Source organism: Pelobates fuscus, chromosome 13 (genome assembly GCF_036172605.1).
Source record: "Pelobates fuscus isolate aPelFus1 chromosome 13, aPelFus1.pri, whole genome shotgun sequence".
Taxonomy (NCBI): Eukaryota; Metazoa; Chordata; class Amphibia; order Anura; family Pelobatidae; genus Pelobates; species Pelobates fuscus.
Window position 1 is genome coordinate 100854521 of NC_086329.1, and position 16276 is coordinate 100870796.

Below are 16276 nucleotides of genomic sequence, written 5' to 3' on the forward strand. Positions count from 1 at the left end.
GACTTAACAACCCTTTCTACATAGCGGTTGTTTGAGACATTTCCCTTTAAACACCCACCTGTCACTTCGTAAAACTCTCGCTTTCTAAATCACATTCTATCTGGGAGGCATTGAGACTCTCGGGTTCTTATCGCCATAAGAAAAGCTCTGTTCGGCATCCAGTAATGGCTGACAAAGTCCAGTCGGGTTCAGCTCACTCCTCCGATAGGAGAGCGGCACTTGCAGTCCCACAAATAGAAGTAAATCTATCTACTGCACGAGTCCACAATGGACATTTAGAAATTCCGTAGCCAGGGACGCCCAGAGATGTCCTAGTCTCAAAAAGGCTAGCAACAGAAATAACCATCTTAAAAGCCACTTACTACAAGGTGGTCATTAGGAATTAAATGACATTAAGAGCACATGTTTCAGTAAAGAGCAACAGCACAAGAATAAAGCAGAATGCGGGATAAAGTGCTGGATATGGAAAGGTTATCCAACACAGCTTTTTACTTCAATTTTCACAGCGGGACAGATTTAACTAGTTGCCACGTTGCAGTCTATTAAACCCTGCATCTATATCACATACAAACTATTGAGGATCAAACTCATCTACGTTTTAATTAAAAGGTGACTTTACTTAAATGATTTGTGGACTCCCTTAACACAGTACAATATGCATTAAACCTGGAGTGCCAGAATGGTAGATCCCCAGATGTTTTAAAACTACAGCTTCCATGATGCCTTGTCATTCCAAAGCATTCTTAAGGCATGCAACGCATCATGGACGTTGCAGCTCTACGACATATTGGGATCTACCTTTTGTGCACCCCTGCAGTAAACTATCCGTTCTTGACCTTTCCAATGACTTCAGTGTTCTCAGCTCAGGCAAGAGAGCGACTCAGCCAATCACAATGCTCCCTTACTTCTCCATGGCAGCGCAGAACTTATTCCATTAATTCCTGCAGAGCCGAGGTTTGTGGGAGTTGTGGTTCAATAGTCCACTTTTTACCGTAGAAAGCCAAGAGTTGAACAAATCCCAGAAACGTCTGCTGTGCAAGAATGAATGAGATAGAGCGCAGCATTGTCATGGGTCATGACATACACAACAGAATTAGCGTAGCATAAAATGAGGGAGGGGCAGGAGGGTGGAATTATGGATCAAAACTAATATTTAAAGATTCATATAAAAAAAAATAAAAACACAATCCACCAAAAGTTGTACACAGCGTACCAATAACATGGGTACCATGAGTGTCCTTTTAATAAGCTTTGACAGAACAGAGATTTTCAGTCGCCCCAAACTCCTACCCCCTCCTGTTCTGCAACATTTTATTGGGATTCCTAAAACCAATGTTTTTTCTCCTAAAATGCCGATACTGTCACAGAGTAGCAGAGGGTCTTTTAGAGTCCTGCAAGCTTGACTGTGGCCCATTTATTGCTTTAGGCAGCCAACAAAGGTTAAAAAAAAAAAGAGGGGACAGACTGGAGCTGTTCGGAGCCTTTATTAACCTAAACCAGGTCTCCAGGAATCCCGACCGAAATGGCAACCACAGGTCCTGAACGTATAAAAACAACAAGAGGCTCATTCACACCCACACCCCAGACCTGCATGAATGTGAGAGACTTTGTTAATGGAAATATACAATTCATTCTGCGCCAAGGAACACAGGGCTGTCTATATGATTACAGCAAAAGAAAGTAAAATGGATAATTTTACTCGTTTGGAGCCCAGAACAAGGAAGCCCCCCCCTGGTACGGTAATTATAATTACAAATAAAAAATATTCACAACACTTATGTAGGCCTGCTTGTAGGTTAAAGGCATTCTCCCTCCGTGACCTTCAGATTTATCATATTCATGATGATGGCAAGCTGAGCCTCATAAAAAGTATCTCACCAACATCTGCAGTGCAAAGGTCAGCAGTCCTCGACCTTAAAGTTTGTTTGTTTTTTTACTTTATTTGCAATGCACACAAAACACTACACAGATCAGTGGAACGTACACAGGCTACGAGAGTGATGGGAGTTATAGTGGGTGTAAATTCGTTCTGGGTCCAGCCCCTTGATCAGCAATAACAAAGTCCAAAAAATGAAGTTTGATTTTTGCAAACCTAAACTGCCGTGCCTCATGTCTAAATTAAATGGGAACAACAGCGGACACAGTAATAATCTATGTATTTGTCACTTTGACCCAGATTCCAGATCTCCCCAACATAATGATCCCATCAGCACAGTGTAATGATGGGAGATGTTATAGATCAATAAGGGGCCGTTGAAAAGCAGTGCTTCTTGACATCAACAAACCGGCATCAATCAGATCCCCGCTGAGCCATCTTATACACCAGCCTTGCTTCCGCAGCGCCACTTACAAAGGTCTTGTCTTTCAAATCAGGCCAATTACACGGCTGGTTGTATGTCAATTGCCATTGTTCGGTTTAACATGTGCAAATTACACTGATGGCACAATTCGTGCGCACAATAGTCCTAATGTTTAAGGCAACGTGCCCTGTGATCATATTACTCCTGATGAATAAAAAAAGAAATAAAAATAAAAGAAGGGGTGTCTAAACATATACTAGCCATTTGGACACTTTCAGGGCCAGGAGTACATATTGAGATGTCAACCGATATATGCTACCATTTCATTTTCCCTACAGAATACACTATAAAATATGGTAATATTAGAACATTCAGATGGATTTCTGGTTTATATTCACTATACATATTGGATGACCAGTCAGTGCCATCACTCAGACCCAGGGAGGCAAGTTCCAAAACGGGTTAATATATCTCACGGGAGAGGGTGAAGCCGCAACACAGGGTAAGCTACTATCACTCATCCAATACCCATGTAATCTGCATGACGTGACTCTACCCAGAATTCTCAGTTTCATGGGCATGCAGGAATTGTTCTTTGTACGTTACATGTGTAAATGTGACGTAACCAACAGAACGGAGAGGCAGATTACAGAGTAGGGTGGTAAAAAGGGAGGAGGAGGAACTAGCAAAAAGTCTTAATGGGACACTCCAAACACCAATTACTCTAGCTTGCTGAAGTGGTTTACATTGCTGGACTAAGGGAGACATGGACAGGGCAACTCGGACACTTCAATGAGATGAAATGGTCAGGGTGCCTTTAGTGTCCCTTTAAGACCAGCATGATATAAAACAAGCATGCACTGCACATGGTAAGAATATAAAGGTAATGTAACAGTCCCAGCATGCACTGCACATAGAGGTAAGGTAACCGTTCCAGCATGCACTGCACATAGAGGTAACGTAACATACCCAGCATGCACTGCACATAGAGGTAACGTAACAGTCCCAGCATGCACTGCACATAGAGGTAATGTAACAGTCCCAGCATGCACTGCACATAGAGGTAAGGTAACCGTTCCAGCATGCACTGCACATAGAGGTAACGTAACATACCCAGCATGCACTGCACATAGAGGTAACGTAACAGTCCCAGCATGCACTGCACATAGAGGTAATGTAACAGTCCCAGCATGCACTGCACATAGAGGTAATGTAACAGTCCCAGCATGCACTGCACATAGAGGTAACGTAACAGTCCCAGCATGCACTGCACATAGAGGTAACGTAACAGTCCCAGCATGCACTGCACATAGAGGTAATGTAAGAGTCCCAGCATGCACTGCACATAGAGGTAACGTAACAGTCCCAGCATGCACTGCACATAGAGGTAACGTAACAGTCCCAGCATGCACTGCACATAGAGGTAAGATAACAGTCCCAGCATGCACTGCACATAGAGGTAATGTAACAGTCCCAGCATGCACTGCACATAGAGGTAACGTAACATACCCAGCATGCACTGCACATAGAGGTAATGTAACAGTCCCAGCATGCACTGCACATAGAGGTAATGTAAGAGTCCCAGCATGCACTGCACATAGAGGTAACGTAAGAGTCCCAGCATGCACTGCACATAGAGGTAATGTAACAGTCCCAGCATGCACTGCACATAGAGGTAACGTAACAGTCCCAGCATGCACTGCACATAGAGGTAAGGTAACAGTCCCAGCATGCGCTGCACATAGAGGTAACGTAACAGTCCCAGCATGCGCTGCACATAGAGGTAATGTAAGAGTCCCAGCATGCACTGCACATAGAGGTAACGTAACAGTCCCAGCATGCACTGCACATAGAGGTAACGTAAGAGTCCCAGCATGCACTGCACATAGAGCTAACGTAACAGTCCCAGCATGCACTGCACATAGAGGTAATGTAAGAGTCCCAGCATGCACTGCACATAGAGGTAATGTAAGAGTCCCAGCATGCACTGCACATAGAGGTAATGTAACAGTCCCATCATGCGCTGCACATAGAGGTAACGTAAGAGTCCCAGCATGCGCTGCACATAGAGGTAACGTAACAGTCCCAGCATGCGCTGCACATAGAGGTAACGTAACAGTCCCAGCATGCACTGCACATAGAGGTAATGTAAGAGTCCCAGCATGCACTGCACATAGAGGTAAACTTAACAGTCCCAGCATGCACTGCACATAGAGGTAATGTAAGAGTCCCAGCATGCACTGCACATAGAGGTAACGTAACGGTCCCAGCATGCACTGCACATAGAGGTAATGTAAGAGTCCCAGCATGCACTGCACATAGAGGTAACGTAACAGTCCCAGCATGCACTGCACATAGAGGTAATGTAAGAGTCCCAGCATGCACTGCACATAGAGGTAACGTAAGAGTCCCAGCATGCACTGCACATAGAGGTAATGTAAGAGTCCCAGCATGCACTGCACATAGAGGTAACGTAACAGTCCCAGCATGCACTGCACATAGAGGAATAAAGTACATGTGCAGTGGAGCAAAGTTTTTTTTAAAAGAGAAACAAAGCAGGAAATAGTATGATGAAGGCAAAGGAAAATGGAATCATTACACTGAGACTATTTAGGGTGTCCTCTCTCTAATAAAACTATTCTGTAAGAGGTCACAGTTTTAGTAATTTAGCAAAAACAAAAAAGAGATTCAAATCCAAGAGATGCCCTCAGAACAAACACGTCAGTAACCCCTGCATCTTGTGGGATTGCTTCCTAAAACCCCTACCCCTGACTGGAGACGTACGAATAATGGTTACAGAGACCCAGTTTAACTACCCCCACGTTACAGACGGACTGAAACGCCATGACACAGCCATACTCTATGATGAGGTCTGTTGGGATCACTTCTCTCTATGACAAATTCTAGCACAATTCAAGATGTTAACAAGGCTTGTTTAATAAGGTGGACCCCTGTCTTTATATATTTTTAAAAAGCAATTGCATTCGCATAGACAGATAGACACAGACGTGTTTATATACCGTGTGAAATATGAACTTACCATACAGATTTCCTACACCATTTAACAAATCTCCAGGAGCTGAGAAGGGGGTAATACATTCCCCCATTTACTGTAAAATTACACACCTTTCAGACAATTATCTTTTTTAATCAACATTAAGGATAACCTCCACTTCGTGTCAATCAATTCCATCATGTTAGAGTTCCTTAACTAAGTTTGCAAATAAACACAAACCTTACAAAAAGGGAGAAGATTTTTCTTATTTTTTTACCAGCATAATACAAAATGTCTCATTCTCTGTTCATCTTAAGGGAGATTGGTGCATTAGCATTTACATTTCTGCAAGTACTAATACCTTTTAGTGCACATGTTTGTGAAACCCCTTAGTAGACAATCCTCATGTTTCTACAGATGGGAGTTTTTCCTTACCTCTGTATTGGGGAGAAGCACATGCACTCCGTGTTAAAGAGAGGCCGCTGGAACACATGCGAAGCAGGCAGAGCGAAGACGCAGCACGCCAACTAAAGACCAAGTGCATGGCTCCCCCGAGGCAGGAAGACCGTTAGGCTCCAGGTTCTTGTCAACCCAATCAAGAGCTGGCAGCCTCAGGATACTAACTCTTCCGATGATCATTTCTTTTGTTTTCTCAAGGCTGATGACATGTTCATCCCCTCCTCCTCCCCCCCTATAACACCAGAAATAGGAAGTTTGAAACCTCTCATGGAAAAACCTCAAGATCTTCCACTGCAGGCCTTGCTCACACAGATTAAATGGAGGTCAACAAGCGGTTATGAACAGCGGCCCATGAGGTCCAAGGTACGCCCCACGTGGTCTACAATTGACAGGAGGATCTGGAGACCCTTCCATTAATGATACCTGGATCCCTACAGTGAGAACAGTTACTTTATTTGCAACGTGAAAAGAATATAAAAATGCATCCAATAAATTGGGGTTTGTGTGCTCTTTTAGAAGAAGTAATAATGCAGTGAGGTCTTTTCCTCCAAGGTTCTCAGTCAATCCAATATGGCCTCCACCACCATCAGATGCGGGCATTTGTAGCAGACACAGCAATATGGCTATAGATGTTGCTGTATATGGCAGATAGAGCAATACATAGTCAGAGTTACAGATAGAAAGACTAGCAGAACCAGAAAAAGACCGTGATTTAAAACAAATACCCAAGGGAAATATGGTTGAATAGAGAGTTCAAATATTAAAGGAATATTGTCGAAAAAGGTTTTAGCATCCAAATATACGGTAATGTTTATGTTATCATATACCATTTCATCATGTGTTCCCTAATAATGGTTAATACGTTTGTAGGGATTAAAGGGACACTATAGGCACCAAGACCAGTTCAGCTAATTGAATTGATCTGGGTGCACTGTCCCAGTCCCCTTCACTCTACAATGTAAAACAATGCAGTTATTGAAAAACTACAATAATTACCCTGCAGGGCTAACACCACCTCTAGTGGCTGTCTAGTGGTCTGCTAAATGCATGAGGACGCACTCATACTCTTTATGAGGACATCCAGCATCAGCTAAAACCCCATAGGGAAGCATTGAGTCAATGCTTTCCTATGGGGAAGTCCGAATGCGCTTGCCACACATGCGCATTAGGTCCCCCCCCTTCAACTGATGTTGGCAGAGGAGAAGCGAGGGATATTGGTACTGGAATCAGGTAAAGGGTTCTCACCCTTTGTCGGCTGCAGGGTGCTGTGGGATACGAGGGAGGTGGTATGGGTTACGAGGGGTGGGGGGTGTGGGTTACGAGGGAGGTGGTATGGGTTACGAGGGAGGTGGTATGGGTTACGAGGGGGGGTGTGGGGTACGAGGGGGGGGTGTGGGGTACGAGGGAGGTGGTATGGGTTACGAGGGGGGGTGTGGGGTACGAGGGAGGTGGTATGGGTTACAAGGGGGGGTGGGGTACGAGGGAGGTTGGTATGGGTTACGAGGGAGGTATGGACAGAGGGTACTATAGTCCTAGAAACACAATGGTGCAGTTGTAGCAATAGAGTTTTCCATTTAAGAAAAATACTCCTCTCTGTCTCAGAGATTCTACCTGTGGTCTGAAAACAGCAAGGTGATTTGTTAGTGTGGGAGTCTTACTTACACATTATTGGCCATTGGAGTGGTGATAAAAACCTACAGTTGTTTAAATGTGTATAGGGATTTGTGTATAGGGACTAACGGATTTAGTTTTTATTCCATCTATTGGGGCTGATGTGTACTAAAGTCACTGCTGCCGCCCAGGAGCAGTGGGAGTTTGAGCGCAAGGCTTGATTTCGTATGTCGTAAAAACATTTTTTTAGTATTCATGTATATGTCATTTTTAAAGAAAATCGCTTGTCTACCTTTCCCACTCCCCATTTCTGACAGCCATCTTTATGCACCTTTGGTCAGACTGTCGGTTATCTGACCCAAAGCTCACTATTTTGCAGCTGTCTTTTTGAAAACTGCCTGCTCTTTCTGCCTGCAGCATTTTCTGTCAGACGATTTTGGAAAGCAATGCACAGCTGCCAAATTGTGATCACTGGGTAAGATAACTGGCAATACTATAAATGTGGATTGGAGAATATAGGCAAGTATTTTTTTTATTTATTTTTTTTAAATGTCAATAAATATAAATTTTAAAAAAATAATGAGATGGTATATTATAAACATAACAAACATTATTTTACGATAAAAAAAAAAAATAGATCTGATGTCAGTGTTCCTTTAAGCTTGGATTGCAAGCTCTGGAGCGCAGGGTTTCAGACAAACACATGGTATAATGTCGGCCCTAGCTGTGTGTATATCAGCCTAGTGACAGTGTGAGAGGAGATGGCTCCTGGAACGAAGCCATTTAAATGGGATATACGGTGAATATTGGATGTTACTACACTGTGATACTTTGTACTGATAGTGGACGGTGCGCGAGGTCTGTGGCCCCTGAAGCAGCTGTCTCTCCATTCCTCCCGGTGCCGCCATTCTCCGCCTTATCTTGCTTCACTTGAAGTCAGACACAGAGTGATCCAGACACACTCGGCACATGGATTCTCATGCACTCGTTTCCATGGCGACTATCGCCACGCAACAGCTCCAAGGTCTCAGCCTCCTTGATGCTGTGGGAGGTGGGAAAGGCATAGACATGGCAGTGTATGTGAGAGAGCAACAAAACTCTAGGGAGACCACCCTGTCTCCCTGCTCTGCCTAGAGACGGTTAACCCCTCGCGCCAAAGAGAGCCGAGAGCCATGCAAGACAAAATGTGCCATTTCAGAATCAAACCACGTAAAACATCTATGAATGCCAAAACTCCAGGTAGCCATGGCTACTAACTATCATCCTTATGGGGCTTAGATTTCTAGGTCCTCAACAGATGTAGACTTGCTGACTCCTGTACGCAACGTGATTCTAAATTCTGCATCGATTTCGAGCAATCCTGTAGTATGTTGTAGGAACAGAGCAGGGACTATAAATATCTGGATTGTTCAGGAGCCAGACAGAACTAATTAGAAGCCATTTTGTGTCGTAACCAAGTGGAAAGTATATGCTTTGAGATTCTCAAAAAATACTCAAAAATGTTTGGTGTTGGCAGTAATATTTTATGATTCACAGCTCACTAGAGTTCCTTAAACTACGAAGAAGACTTTAAAGGTCCGTAATTTCTACTTGCTTCAATTAAGGTGGCAACCACTACTGTCATGGAAATTTAGCAGGGCTTTGGACAGGGAAATCACAAACGGAGGCCAAAGCTACAGGGGATCTTTAAAAATGACCAGTGTTCCATATATCACCAAACCCCTTTCCCTCAACTCTTAAGTTAAAGAAATGGATGTTTGAAAGAAAAAAAACTAAACAAAAAAAATGGGTTAAGATGGGCAGCATTAGCTGGATCTTCAGACCTTTTTATATGACGCAGTGAGCAAAAGCCGGAACTGGATTGAATCAATCGCATGCGTTTGGGATCTGTCATTATTCTGTCAGTTTGTGGAGAACATGCAGAAACTGCTAAATCGTTCCCTGGGAACAAAACCAGCTGTTACAAGAGATTGGGTTTCTTGATGCAAAACCCTTGCAGGAAAATGCCCGGAACAGGATGAGGTGGTGATTTGAAAATGTGTTTGTATGTATTTATTAAAACTGGCTGCATTTAGGGAAGCGCTTTAGAATCTATCAACGGAAATGTCCAAATGCAGGGAAAGCATTTAGGAACTTGAAACCCCTACATGCCGTGGCCTGTTATTGAGTGTCAGTCCCAAAAGAAGGCAATGACATCATCGGACTGACATGAGCGCTTCAGAGAGTCCACCTGCCTTGCTCTCTCCCTCCGCTACGTTGTTGCTCTTGCTGGTGGTACACGGTTATATTAGCATAAACAGCAACTACACAGAACAATCTTCTAACAACGCGTAAGAAGAACATTGGTCTACAGCTCCAGCTTAACCCCTTAAGGACCAAACTTCTGGAATAAAAGGGAATCATGACGTGTCACACACGTCATGTGTCCTTAAGGGGTTAATAATGTGACACTGCAATTCATGAATTTATCCTAATTGAATGCAATTAAAAAGTGTTTGAAACTTCCAGATCTCGTATTACAAATTGTGGGTTTATGAGGCTTTGATTGTAAATGTCCCCCGTCATGGTCACCGCAGGGACATCTGCAGTTGCATCCATGGAAACTGAAGCAAACAGTGGTGACCAAGGTCTCTTTCACCTGTTCAACTTCTGTCTCATGAAAGAGACCTTTTGCTGGATGACTAATGGCATGAGAGTGCCAGGAACCCTAGGCACTGGGCCAAGAGATTCTGTTCTGAAGCTTTCAGTCGGTCTTGAGCACCCAACCCAGTCTGCCCTCACTCGGAGCAAGGATGGTCCTTTACCGATGCCGTAGAGCAGTAAATATTAGTCCAGATGTTTTTGCATGCCTTGGGCTTGAGGCAGACTGAGAATGATTGGAAATGCGGTTTAGAAACATACGGGGTGCCAATGTTGGCTAGCAATGCCAGAGGGCTGTAAAACAATGCAAATCAGGTTTAGGGGTATCGTTACTGGTTTGGCAGCAAATCATTGCCACTCATTAATGCAAAAGGCAAAATATCAATGCAAACAAACAAGAAAATAGAAAGCAGCATAATAAGTACTATATGATATATTTCAATGAACAAATTTGATACTGCAATACTGTATATGATTGCATCAGATTCGCTGGACTAACAGTCTGCGCCTGGGTGTCTGTGTTCTAAATGAGAACACCGAGTATCCAATGACACGTCACCAAGGCAATGACGGAGTGAACCTTATAAGGGTCACTGCCATATTATGTTCCGTATTCTCTAGTACCCAGGCTTTAAAAACAGAAAAAGTTGGACTCCTTTTCAAGAGTCAGACATGTATAGTCAACCATCACACAGGGGGGTAAATTAATTAGCATCATTTGGCAGGAAAGTCTGGCAAACAATGTAAATGGTAAAAAGCACATGCCTTCTCCAACACATACAGGCCAATTTAGATCAGGGAGCAAATAGCACAGTTGGTTAGAACTTGCAAGCAAAAGGCTAGTAGTCCGTCTCTGAGTAAGGATGGTTTTTGATGTACCAAGCAAAATATTTGAAAAATACATGGGGGTATTTTTTTTTCCTGAATAGCTTATTTTTTTCATGCAAAGATGTGGATTCCTTGACAAAAAAGGCAATGAAGCTGACAAAAAAAATTCAGGAGCAAAATACATGTAAACATAGTGTAAAGACCCCATGCGATCTCCCGCAGCTCAGAGCTGTTGTAAAACGGTATGCTTGTGTTTTTGTGATGTTTAAGCCCTGCATCCCGGGTGACATTGGAAATGGGCTCTGTGCCACGATAATGTCCACACTGGCAAAGCGGTTCTGTGTGATATATTTCTGAGATGAGCACAATGTGTGTGTGAATTTTGCCATTAAAAGTCATGGACATTGAGAGCAAAATCCATGAATTCCTCATGGTTTAAGGTGCTTTGGGCACTCCTTTATCATCTGATTGTAGTGAATTGAAAACCGAATTGCAAAATACCGGCTGAAAGTGCAAATTTGGAAAACTTTTGCCACCGTCACGGTCTGGATATTAAGTCTAAATTTCAAATTCACATTTCAATTCACTACAAATCGCGTGATGAACAAGTCCCTAAATGTAACATAATCAGAGCTCAAAATCCCAAGCCCTGTGCTACGAGCCAGGCTTAAAAGTTACATGCCACCAGAGGCCTGGAGGGTCCATGGCACAACTCATGGTGAATTACTTTAATAGGCGAGTGGAAATGTAATGCCCTGTTAGTATTTCAAACACTCGTCTACTGGATATGATAATATGAAAAAAATAGATACAATGAGAATGGCATATTCATTAACTAGACGCTACGATCAGAATGTCACCAATAGGGACAGATATTGCTTCACATCTCCCAGCGATGTCACAGAAAGGTCTACACAAAGGAATTATATTTATTTATTCCAAATGTTTTTTTACCAGTAAGAATACATAGAGATTTTTATTGTTTTTAAGTCTGTCCCGGGACATACGCTTCAGACTAAACTGTGATTTTCTAAAGTGAAACATTAATTCTCTTTAAAAATATCGATACTACCGAATTATCTTTACAGGTACAGGGCTGTCCATTAAATCGTGGTGATCCACACCACATTATAAAGTGAAATGGCGTGCTAAAGAGATAGCAGCAAAATGTTCTACATAATCAATCTATATCTTATGCAGGGGGGGGGGGGGGGGTATTTTTATAGACTGGGATAAAAGTCGTTCCTGCTTGCTCCAAGGCTGCCTGCAAGAAGTGTGCTTGTTGCCATCCTGCAAGGGCAGAGGATGGCACAGAGGGTGAAACGCTTTAGGCGACCAGGTGTTCGCTACCAGCCTTCATCGCTCATCGCAATTAGTTTCTAGGAGGGGAGACTGAACAATCTAAGTACAATCCTACGGAGACGCAAAAAGAAAAATTGAGGTCTGATTCAAGCAACCCCCGGAGGGAAGAAATTATGTTCCTGACCTAGATTTCTGCAGATAGCTGATATCAAGCAAAAATCTAGACACAGTGCCTTAGCAGGAAGGGATGCTGGTACTAAATCACACAATATACTGCCATTAGTGAACTCACACATCCAAGTGCAATGTGATCTTATAATCTAGAACCTCTTCTTTTCCTGTTTTAATAATACATTTGATATTTGCTGGAAATCTGCAATCTTAGAAATCTACGCTTCAATTCACAGTTTGGTTATGTTTGCAAAGTCACCGCGCAGGCCTCTACGAAAGGCCACTGGAACGGCGTGAAGTCGGACAATAAATGCCCAGGTTTTATGCTGTGTTCACTATTCCCTGAGTCATTGCTGACCCTTGATTTTTTTATTTTTCGGAGCTGAAGTTTCAGAGTTTATCAGACCTTTCCTGCTGTTTTACCTTACATTAGGCAAACGGTCTGTTCACGAAATTCCCTCTGGAAAAGTAGGATTATAGGGACGGATTTTTTTTTTGTAAATTCTTACATGCAATCGACTGTACAGCGTCTTCGAAAAGAGTGAAAGGCAGATTTAGAAAGACAGACAGATGGATAAAAATAGAGATACAATCGAAACAGAATAAAGCGAGATATTCAGTCTTGTCATTTCCACAAGCCAACACAATGGGGAGCAGTTAACCCCTGCCGTGCCGGAGTAGGACATGGCATGCCAAGGGTTAACACAGACTGCCAGTTGTGAATCAGGTTGTGTTCAGCTGACCAGACAGCTGCACGGCAGCCATGAGGCATATTAAATGGCGGCTTTTGTGAGAGGAGTTTGCAGCATTTTCCCAGATGACATTGAGGACTGTCCGGCCATTTGTTCTTTGTTTGACTTCCTTGAGTTACGTGGCAATAAAACGGCTCATTCCAATTGGACACTGCCGTGCCGGGATGTGGGGATTCCTCACCTACACTGATTGCTCTGCCTCCCATCTGCCGAGATTTGTCAGCACTTGCTTACGTTTTATCTATTGTACAGCGCTGTGGAATATGTTGGTGCCTTATCAATAATAATAATCATTAAAAATGGCTTCCTACGACTTCATGGTTCTCTAGACACTTGTGTTCAGGATAAAGATCTCTATGAAGTTGTCCTAAGTAAAAGGAATGATTTAGAGCTCCTTCCCCATCGCTCTCCGCAGGGTGCCCATGCTGGCTGTAGAGAGGGGATGGGCACCCAGGAGTGGCTGGCACACGTGTGATCTGTTTCCAATCGAGCAGACAAGGAGGCGCTCTGAGCAACTTGCAGTCTCAGCATCTCCTGAGCGCTGATCCGGAGCAGACATTGGCAGCACGAAGAAGGGGCCCTTTGTTAAGATTCCCAAGAAGAGGGTCAACATAGCAGGTAGCCACGGGGCCCCTAGCATGGAGCAAATCATAAACTACCTAAAAATAAAAACAGAAAACTACAAGGGGAATACCTGACGGACGGGTCAGCAATACACATGGTGTAGCTTGTTTAAGGCAGCATGAATTTGATCAGGCCAAGGCCTTCTTCGTCTCTGTAAAATATCCCATGCTACCACTGCTGCTGGGAAAATATTCCATGAATCCACTACCCTCGTTCGGTACAGTTGTCTTTCTGCTGACCTCCGCATACACAGTGTGACCCCTGGTACCTCCTCCCCATGAAAGAAATGCTGCCTCTGCCCTTCGCAAAGTGTTTAAAAGGCATGTAAGCACATACCAACAGGTAACACTAGACCTTCAGGCAGAGAACCGACCACTTGTGGTCGCACAAGCCATATGGCAATGCATGGGGGTTTAAAAACGCCAAGGAGTCGGTGTTCTTAAAACGCCATGTGTGGCCCTATGATTATTCTACAAAGAAAAAAATGAAAGGTAAGGTTTCCTAGCTCCTAACAAAATAAATAAGTATATAAATTGCTCGTAAATATATAAGCGGGAGGTTAACTTTTACAAACATTTGCCAATCTCAGTGTCAGAGGGCTTTGAGCACTCTGCACTGGAAGAGCCACAACGGCATCAGATGTACCTAGCAGTACTGTCTCCATGGTTCAAGATATCTTACATTACACAGAGCACAAATCAAATACTAAAGTCTGGCCTCCCGGATGCTGACGGCCTACAACTCCCAGAATTGTTTGAGTGCAATAGTTAGGCAGAGAACCATGGGAATTGTAGTTTAGCAACAGCTGGGGGGTTGGAGATACTTGCTTTATGGAAATCCTTCGCCAAGATCCAGTGGACCAAAGTGTTTGGATCACAGAACAATACGCCGCAGCCAGACTGCGCAGAAACAGCTCGCAGACTTTAGAGAGCGAGCAACAGTAACACATCTCGCAGGAGCGACAGCTTACTGGAAGAAGTGCATCTTGAATCATTACCCTGCTTGCTATCATTTTACACTTGGTTATTAGAATAATGGCCCTCTGTCCATTTTAGGCGCAGTGACTTTGTGACAAATCGTAAAATTGCAGATTACTTGTTGTAAAGACTAAAGAGCAAAGGATTTAAAGCAAAATCCTCGCAGCTATACGGAGGAAAAGAAATGGTCAGATCACCTTTTTTTTTTTTTTTTTTTTATATGGCCAAGATTTTAGAATTTACAGTAACACCATCATTCCCATTAAACGCCAATCTCTGAAGCCAGGGAATTGGAATTCACACACACTTACGAAATGGAGAATAAAGGGTTAAATGGGGACAGTGGATTCAATGCAAATTTTATACTTAAGGCAAAACACAGCCAAACCGTGAGCGTCATTTTCCCATTCAGCTATGTTTGTCTTAAATGTGAAATTTGCTTTGAATTCCTAACAATTCTCACTGTAGTGAATAACCCTGTATGTATCGAAGATCAAATACACCTACATCAACTGAATCAATCAATAAATTAAAATAAAAAATGAATTGAAACTAACCTGGTTTAAGAACCACAATGCCCTAAATTCCTGCAACTCTTTTTGTGTAAAAGTCTACGTGTATACAATAACGGGCTTATTTACTAAAGTATAAACTGCCAGGAATTTAGCATTTTAGGCCAACATGTGAAAATGTACCAGGTCAGCTGTGTTTTCAGTGCGGGTTCTGTGGTCTACAATTTGCCATTTACTTTGAATTCCTGGCACTTCTCACCTTAGCGAATAAGCATATATATGTTTCAAAGTTTATTTCAACAGGCACCAAAGGTTTTTTTTTTACCTTGCGCAGGACGCTGCGAGATCCCATTAAAAACAGTGCTGCTTTCACGACAGACGCCAACATGAGTCTTTGGAGAAGTTGAAATATAAGTGGACAGCTGCCTCTCAGCTGCTGCCGGTCAACACTCATGGGAAGGAAAAAACCCTACAAAAACATACAACCTGTCTATTTAACAGGATCTGGGAGCCTGCAGGTTAACCTCTTCATTGCCACACACCTGTGCGCTCTATGCAATGTATCCTGTACCCAAGATTGCTGGACTAAACATAAACAATATGCGGTGTGTGAGAAGTTACACAAAGAAAAAAAAAACTGAATTAAAATGTTTAAAACATTTCTCTTAAATATGTCCCCCCCACGCTCGTTCCCCCATGACCAAATTTCTTCAACAAAACAAGACATGAAATAAGGAAGTCATTCTGTGCGGTCTTGCATGTTTTTCCCCTTACTGTTCACGTTACAGCTTCCTCTGCAGAGGGTGCTGGGAGTGGGGAACAGGCCTTCAATACAACGGTTTACATTTGGCACCGTAAAAAAGGCTCCGATTTCCAACTTTTCCCCTTAATCTCTTTAAGGACCAAAGATGCTCCAACATGGGAGGTCTCGCTGCTTAGGGATCTACAGAGCTGCTGACAGTCAATAACCAGGACAATCCACAAAGGACTTGATGGTAAGGGAGACGAGGACTGTGATTTAAACATTAATTAGTGAACACTAAAAATCAGAGAGAATATTCCATTAAAGAATCGAGAGCCATGAGTTGTCCAGACCAAGGCCATA

At 43.0% G+C, this 16276-nt stretch overlaps 1 protein-coding gene across 8 annotated transcripts in view; it reads right to left on the reverse strand.

Moving 5' to 3' along the window:
* The window catches only part of MEF2D (myocyte enhancer factor 2D), a 151766-nt gene that overhangs the window by 52557 nt on the left and 82933 nt on the right, over window positions 1-16276 (reverse strand). The window contains exon 1 of one of the 8 annotated variants that reach the window (XM_063439466.1): window positions 15497-15516. The exons of the other annotated variants lie outside the window; for them this stretch is intronic. The gene's annotated coding sequence lies outside the window, so the exon portion shown is untranslated. Of the gene's footprint in view, window positions 1-15496; window positions 15517-16276 lie in introns of those variants that run through there. 8 annotated transcript variants of the gene reach the window in all.